Genomic DNA, 8,405 nt, shown 5'->3' on the forward strand with positions numbered 1-8,405 from the left:
CAAAACTAGTGATTTAGCAAGATTCTGTCTCAATTTTTTTTAACCTCAAAAGTCTAAGAAGATGTTGCTCAATGATAGAGCACTTGCCTTCCATGTCCAAGGTCTTAGGTTCAATCCCTCAGGTCTGTTTATAGTACTTCTTTTCTGTGAAATCAGAAATTCTGTGAAATCAGACTCTGAGACCACACAGAGCCTCTTGTGTGATTTAGCACAGCAAAACAGACTCATGAACAAGTCTGAGCCTGTCCAGCCTTGCAGCAGGAACACTGGGGGTGGAGCATCTGCTGAGGGCAGGCTCAGGTGCAGAGCACCTGCAGGGAGGGGCCCTCCCCTGGCAACTGTCAGAATGCTGGGAGTGAGATGACAGAGGTGGACAGGCTTTTGGTAGGAAGGCGCCAGGGGGAGCCAGCACAGCCATGTGAAAAGGCCTGTGAGTCAAGGCCCACTGAGGCCTTGCCAGAGCCAGCTAGGGTGATCGGGAGAGCAGGAGAGTGCCTCCCTCAGGTAACACCCACATACCCTGATACCCAAAGCTCAGGCACCCAAGGGAACTTCAGAACAAAGAAAGCACAATTAAGAGTCTGTACCCCGATACAACCTAGAGCACTACCTGTGGCTCACAGCTGAGAGTTCTCTGAGCACTTTGGAATAAAGGCACGGTTCAAAAACACCATTTTGTCATCTTACTTATAATTAAATTCTACAAGTCAAGTCTTGAAAGACATTTATAGCACACCCTCGCTTGTTTAGGTCAGCTTCCCAGAAAGGGGAAAAATAGACTTGGACATTTTTCATTTTAAGCAAGAAATAGCTAATCCACATGTCATGGCTACTGTCTACATTGTCCCTATTTTAAGGGTGTCCTTTGGGGCTCATGTATATTAAAGTGCTGGCCAGAGCCTAAAAGCTCAACATAGTAGAAAGTAGGCTTGTTTTAGCTTTGGAGGGCTCCCGGCCAACTAGAAGCTTCCACCCACTATGAAGTAATGTGATTGGTCAAATAGCTGGCAAATGACCAGGCCAGCAAAATGATGGTTCTCCACAGCAGACTCACAGTAGAACTTGAGGAAAGATTGCCAAGCAGGCCTCCATGGATCCCTGTGGTTCTTGATTATTCCTGGGCTTAATGTGTGCATGGGGATAGATCTGCTCACTGACCTTGCTCTGCTCCTCTTCAGGGTGGGGCCTGAGTGGAAATGTTCCCCCTTGGCTAGCTTGGGAGACAGCTCTGTGGAAAATGCCTTGAGCAAGCAGATTAGGGCTAAGGGTCAGAGTGAGGCCATAGTTTCCGTCAAACAGTTACCAGTGCTGTTCTTGTCCTGTGCTCCTGTGAATAGTCCAAAGCCAGCAGGCTGGGCTTTGTGGCTGGGACAGGGAGAGTCACACCAGTTCGGCTTACATGCTTCAGGACAGACTTTATGAAAAGCTTGTTTACAGAAAGTCTGTGTGCCTGCATCACTGTCCAGAGGAACTTTAAAAGATAGTGGTGTAGCTTTGCTGAGTGGGCCACGTGCCATCACATTGCCTTCTGAACATTTGCATTTATGGCCATAGATGGGTGCTATTGTTGACTCTGGTCAGGGAAGCTTCTTTGGGGCAGAGAAACTCATAATTGATTAAATGTGAGGACAAAAGACTATTGAATGCTCTTCTCTGAAAGGGACATCTGTATCACCCTCTGCGAGGCCCAGGGAGCATCATGAAGGAGAGCATGGAAAACGTAAGAACTGCAAGGAATGGGCTGGAATGGTGGGGACACTCTTCAGGGTGTGACATAGCAGACTGCACAAGACTAGCACCCAGCTGGGCTTGCCTGTGATCCCTCACGGAGTTGATAGGGGCTCCCAAGGTACTAAGAAGGCTGCTAGGAAGAAGAGACTTGCCTCTGAGGATGGACAGATGGATGTTGCCAGGAGAGGGTGAGATAGTCTCTTCAGTGATGTAGGCACTAGTAAGGTACCCATGCTCAGTAAATAACCCCTCCTAGCTCATGCACTTGTAAGCAGTGCTTATGAAACCCAATTGTTTAAAAAAAAAAAAGGTTATGAAAATAGAAGGGGAATAGGAGGGAGACAAAATAGGACAATAAGTATATTATATTATACACATGCATGAAAATATCCACCTAAAATTCATTATGCATTATGTGTAAGTAACACATGTTAATAACAACTTTTTAAAAAAGAAGAGTTGCAGTCGAGAATTAGTGTGTTTTGCCCTTCTTCCTCTGCTGCCCTCCTGGCTCCCTAGGGCCTTGTCATACTGGCCCTTTGTTCTCTTGGTCCTGTGATGCCCTCTATCGTGTCTCTTTCATGTCACTAAGTTTCTAATTACAAAGCTTACCTCCTCAGTACTTCTCAGACTCTGACATGGACTGTCACATCCAGGTAACTCCTTATCTCCAAAAGGAGAATGGTAGCCATGTTTGATGCTCAGCCTAGTCCAGTGAGGGAGATGTGGTCACAGAGTCTGTCCACTCCACTCTCGGGTACGTGGGGCTGAAAAGTCCGAGCCCAAGGAACCCCCAAGAGTGCTCTGGGTGTGGGCTTACTGTCCTTGCTCAGGGTACTTTTCCTCTTTCTAAGATTCTAACCCCCAGGCTCATTATGACTCCCATTTAAAACAAACACATTTTAATCATGCCCCTGAGGTGTTGCAACAGTTTTCCCTCAGAGGGAAGAAACCCGAGTCTATTCCAAAAACTTAGCAAAAGGAGGTTCCTGTCTGCCTCTTGACCACTGTGCTTTTCAGTCATAGGACTACCTTACAGGAGTAAGGGACATTTTTTTTATGCCTCTGGGTAATTCTGTGCAAAGCCCTACAATGTTAAGAGAAAATGCTCGTATAGAGCCAACTATACAACCTTTAGTTCTGTCCCGGAAGAAACCATGGTGAGTACAGGCGCCAAGTTCCTCCTGCTAGAACCTTTTCTGCCTGATCTCTGCCAGCAGTGGGCCGAAGTATGAATGTGCCAATTCTTGCTCTAAACTGGCTAGACTCACATTTTGTAAATGTCAACTCTCACTATTCTGTTATGTCTGGGGAACTGTGTTCTGTCAGCAGGCTGAGCAGGCTCTGCTCTGGGGAACCCTGTCCATGGGTGACGGTGGCACACAGGCTCTGCTCTGGGGAACCCTGTCCGTGCAACAGCCATACTTTTCACCAATGAAGTTTTAAAAGAAAACTCTACAGGTCTTAGGAGATGAAATTACAAGCTCCTTGATTCTTTCTTCTCTGGAACAGTTTGCCTGCAACAAAATCCTGTACCCAATGCTTGTGTCCTTCTTTCCCAACAGTGATGGGAAATAGGTTCAACAGACACTAAGGTACAGAATGAAAGTGTGTCGTAAATTTAACACAAGGATCTTCACTTGAGGACAATCCTCTTTCCCTTACAACTAATATCAGTATTTTGAAGTATTTTGGGTCATGTGAAGCCAATATCAGAAAATTTCCAGATTCTGAGAGATTTCTTAGTTAAAATGGAAGACACTTCCTTCTTTCTCCTGCCACTAGGTCTGTAATTACTTGGCAGGGTTTGTAGTGAAGACGTAAGCTGGGACATAGCAGGTCCACTGTATTAACCCCAGAAGGACACAGAGAAACATACTCCATACAGTCTCCAATCAGGATGTCCTACTATGTTTTGAATAGTGTCAGGGACACATATGTGCAAGCTAACATGTGTGCATCTAAATAAAGTACAGTCTTCCGCCAAACTCTGAGGCTGAGTGGAGATGCTCCCCTTTGTAATGAGGTAGTGGACAGAGGGTGACAACACTAACGAGATTACACAGTCAGTAAGGTAGAAGTGAAGGTTCAAAATGGCCAGTTTCTGCTCAAATAACACTAAGTTCCTCTTTGCCTGAAATCTAAACTACTAAAAATATCAAATAACTGAAGTGTTTTGGAAAGAGTGTACATTTATGATTTGAGGTTTATGAGTCTTGTATCTGAGTTGATAAGGAGGTGTGTGTACCAAGGTCAGACATATCTAGCCCTGCGGTTCTCAACCTGTGGGTCACAACCCCTTTGGGGATTGAACAACCCTGTCTTAGGGGTCAAATATCAGGTATTTACATTACAATTCATAACAGTAGCAAAATTACACTTATTATGAGGTAGCAATGAAAATAATGTTATGGTTGGGGTCACCACAACATCAGGAACTATATTAAAGGGTTGCAGCATTGGGAAGGTTGAGAACCACGGCTCTAGCTGCTCATCCCTATTCTCCTCGCCACTCCCCCACCCCCTCCAGGCTGGCCTCAAACTCAAGAGATCCACTTGCCTCTGCCTCTCAGGTGCTAGGATTAAAGGTGAGTGCCACCACTGCTCAGCTCTTTTTTTAAAAAATTATTTACTTTATGTATATGAGTACACTACAGCAGTCTTCAGATACCCAGAAGAGGGCATCAGATCTCATTACAGACGGTTGTGACCCATCATGTGGTTGCTAGGAATTGAACTCAGGACCTTTGGAAGACTAGTCAGTGTTCTTAACCGCTGAGCCATCCCTCCAACCCCACTGCTCAGCTCTTTAGTCCCATCTTCATACTATTTTTAAGTCATCATTGCTACATCTTCTCCTTCGTAGTGCTTATTGCTAAGTCTTCTCCTTATGCATAGTGCTTATTGCTAAGTCTTCTCCTTATGTGTGGTGCTTAGCTCCCTCTCTTATAGGAAAGCACCATTTCATGTCCTCAGCAGAGGCCCTTGCTCCACCCTTAAGCTGCATAAAGACCGGAACTTTGAAGTCACAGTTACAATTAGACTGGGACATTTGTTTCCTCCCATCATCTGTGTAAGAGACAGGAGAATAATATATTAGCTGGGGTTGAAGATAAGCGTGACCCAGTGTTACAGACATACAAAATAACAGGTCCTTAAGTGAAATGGAGTTTCAGTTTCTGCTACGTGCAGAATTAGTGTTAGAGTCAGACGCTACTGTATGAGATTATTGTCGTCAGAAATCTGGATACCTTTAATATGGTTCTGCTCTCCGTGTTCTTCAACTCCTGGTTCTAGGTTTGTCGCTCACCCTAATATCTATGAACCAAAACTTCCCACATTGCCAAGAGAGCCACTGAAAATGTAGTCTTTATTTTAGGTGACTGTGTACCTAGCTAAGAATTAGAAGTGCAGAAATACACTGTCTGGGCCTCTGGAGGTTGTGGCTCAGAGGTAGAGCACCAGACAAAGCAAGCAAGCAAGCGAGGAGGCAAGCAAGCAGGAGACTCATTGTCTAATACAGTAGCCTCTCGTGACATGTGGCTGGTTTAATTTACATAGATTTATTAAAACTTGAAGTCGCATTCTTCATTCAGATTGGCCACATTTTGAGTATCTATAGCCATTGTGTTGGAGAATGTAGATTTAGAATTTTTATGAAGCACAGAAGGTTCTTGTGAATGGGGGATGGTGCAGCTAAAGAAAAAGAAATGTGAAATACTGGGACACGACTGGCAGTCATTGTCTCTGGGGATGTAAAGAGTCATTCTTCCCCGTAAGTGTGAGTTGCTGGGAGCCGGAACGTGGTCCAGATCTCCAGGGTAACCTCTATGCAGTGGTTGCTTCCTTGTGTGGCCAAGCCTTGCAGCTGCTCTCCAGGCTTTCAGTGTGAGCAAAGGCTCTGACACGTGCCAGGCACAGGCCAGCTGTCAGTCAGTGCTGGTCTCTCTCTCTCTGCGACCTCCCTCATGACTCCATACATAGATAACCACAGCTCCCTTCTGTTGCCGGAACTCAGTCACAGATCCTGTGTTCTTCTCCTGAGAGGCTCCAGGAGAGGCAGGCCCCCACGGGATCTTAGTTCTTACTCTTTCAGCTGTCTGCATTGATGCAATGGGAGGCCTGACAGACAGATAGACACCTCTATGACTTTTTAAGAATTCAGGGAAAGAAAAGGATCACATTTGCTTGCAAAGGGCAGGCTGTATTCCCAGCCAGCCAAGCCTGGTCTGCAGGTGCATTATCTTGGGGTTTTGTGGGCCACCCAAGAACTCACACCAGCTCTTTTTTTCCTGAAGAATTGCTGAACTCCAGGAGTCAGACTACTTTGTTTCCCAAGCTGTCCGTTTCCAGGGGCTTTAGTTCCCTTCTCTGACAGCCAGGAACCTACATCTGGTAATGACAGGGATCAGAAGTGGAGAGAGGAGAAAATGAGAGAAGAAACCCAAGGTTTAACCTTCATCCCACAGATCAAGAGAAGAAAAAGAAAAGAAAGAATTTGTAAAAAGCTACAAACTAGACTGTCTCCTGGGGGGAGGTGGAGATAAATGGGTATCAATACCAACTATCCAAATACTTCAGTTCCCTCTGACCTACATAAGCCGTGTCTCTGTGACCTAGAGTCTCAAATGGTCACTGTGGTTTCTCCAGGCTTTATGAGGGAAGATTATCAGGCTTAAAGAAATTCTCCAGGGCCCTAAACCTGTCAAGGGCCAGCGTGTAATTAAGTAACAGCCAGCTACAGCTGTGTGTCATGGCATGCAGGCTCCAATTTGATTTCTTCGTTGCTGGGGATGAAGAACACCTCAGAATTATATCCAAGAACTATGGCAACCACCCTCACCATGGCTGAGGGAATAACTGAAGAAGCAGAAACCACACAGATGGGAGACGTGGACATTAAAATGCAGGAAAATGAGACTATATAAGGCTCCATTACTCAAACTTGCAAATGAGAAAATAAGAGTGTGATCCATCCATGGGGAGGAGAAAGGGCTTGGCTGTGTTGGTAGACTGAAGGTTGCTTAGGGGTTCGTGCAGGATCTTGGTGCAAATACATGGGGTGATGATTGAGGACATTGTGGTAGGAAGCAAGGAAGGCCAGATGCAGTGACTGTATGATCACTATGTGCTGTCCCCTGGGGCTGCCATCGACAATGTGTTTAGCTTTTCCTTCTTGTCCAGAGTCATGGCACTCACTGCTTGATATCTCCCCCACCCTGTCCTTCGTTCCCTCCTCTACCCTCTCCCTCTCTCTCTCCCTTCTCTTTCTGATCCTCATCTTGGCTGCACATCAGAGCCACCTGGATGCTGCTGCCTGAACTCTGCCTGCAGTTGCTCTGGGGTAGGACCCAGGAATCCGACAGTGAGAGTGCTGTACATGCTACTGACTAATAGCAGGGGCCAATGCCCCCCCCACACACACACACACAAGTCACTGAAATGCCCGAGTCTATTTTATGGGCCTATTCTCATTTAGACACTGCATAATCAGAGAAAAAGTAGCAAGACCTCACTCTTGAAGTCAGTTGCCTTAGCAAAATGGTGGTTATTTGAGAAAGGGTAACAAGACAACACAGGCTGTAAAAACAGACTCGTGGGTTTGATATGGTGTTCCTTCGAGTTCAGCAGCAGCCGCCTGTACAGCCGTGGTATGAGGCTGAGCTTCATTAGATACTTCCTAAGAAGGGAGATTAAAAGATGTTACTTGCGGGGTGGTGGTGGTGCACACTTTTAATCCCAGCACTTGAGAGGCAGAGGCAGGCGGAGTTCGAGGCCAGCCTGGTCTACAGAGTGAGTTCAACTAGGGCTACACAGAGAAACCCTGTCTCGGAAAACCAAAAAAAAAAAAAAAGATGTTACTCAAGAATGAAGCGGTGGAACTACAATGCAGCACATCAAAATTTAAGACTTCTTATGTGCTATAGAAATAGTTGAAGGTTAATTAGCAGAGTAACTGAATATAGTAATTCTGCCAGTCTCCTTCAGACAAAAAACAAACAATAAACAAAAAACAAACAAACAAACAAAATTTAAGACTAAGAAATACAGAGGAGACCTTGCCTGGCTAAGGCGGAGTTTCATGCTTGTGCTCTAATAGGGCTTGCTAGGAGGCCAGTGCATTCGAATGAAACTCCACCTTTCACCTAACTAGATTGTTCCTGTTTTTAGAAGGCAGAGTCCAAGTGTACCTGGGGACTGTTTGGTCACATGCTCAGAGCATCAGTTATTTGAATTTAGGTTCTCCGGAAGCATAGGTCTGAGAACTATCAGTTCACTTAGAAGGCAGGTCTAGGAGACACTGGAATCTCACAACTAAGGGAAGAACGTATAGGCTGAGATATCAAATGGTGACTGCTGATGGCAACTAATTCCATCATACACACATGCTGCAGAGTCACTCTAAGTGAAATGCAAGGACACTAGGGTCCTAGGCAACACAAGCTGAAGGTTGCTTCTGGGATATAAACTCTCCTTTCCTTCCTCCCAGGCATAAAGACTTGAAACAGGTTAGAGAGAGCGGGAGGCATGTAGGGATGAGAAGTCTTTCAAATAATGAGCAAGGTACCAACAATTTCTGCCACAGGTGGATCCATCCACCTATCCATCCAATCATCTATCCATCCATCCATCCATCCATCCATCCGTGTGTCCATCAGTTTATCCATCTATGC

At 45.5% G+C, this 8,405-nt stretch overlaps 1 non-coding gene across 1 annotated transcript; it reads left to right on the forward strand.

The window, feature by feature from the left end:
• The first annotated feature begins 7,621 nt into the window (after positions 1–7,621).
• LOC116071746 lies at positions 7,622–7,725 on the forward strand. The gene has a single exon (XR_004111120.1). It is a non-coding gene; the product is annotated as a small nucleolar RNA SNORA19 (small nucleolar RNA).
• The last annotated feature ends 680 nt before the right edge of the window (positions 7,726–8,405 follow it).

This window comes from Mastomys coucha, unplaced genomic scaffold, assembly GCF_008632895.1.
Source record: "Mastomys coucha isolate ucsf_1 unplaced genomic scaffold, UCSF_Mcou_1 pScaffold22, whole genome shotgun sequence".
In the NCBI taxonomy this organism is placed as follows: Eukaryota; Metazoa; Chordata; class Mammalia; order Rodentia; family Muridae; genus Mastomys; species Mastomys coucha.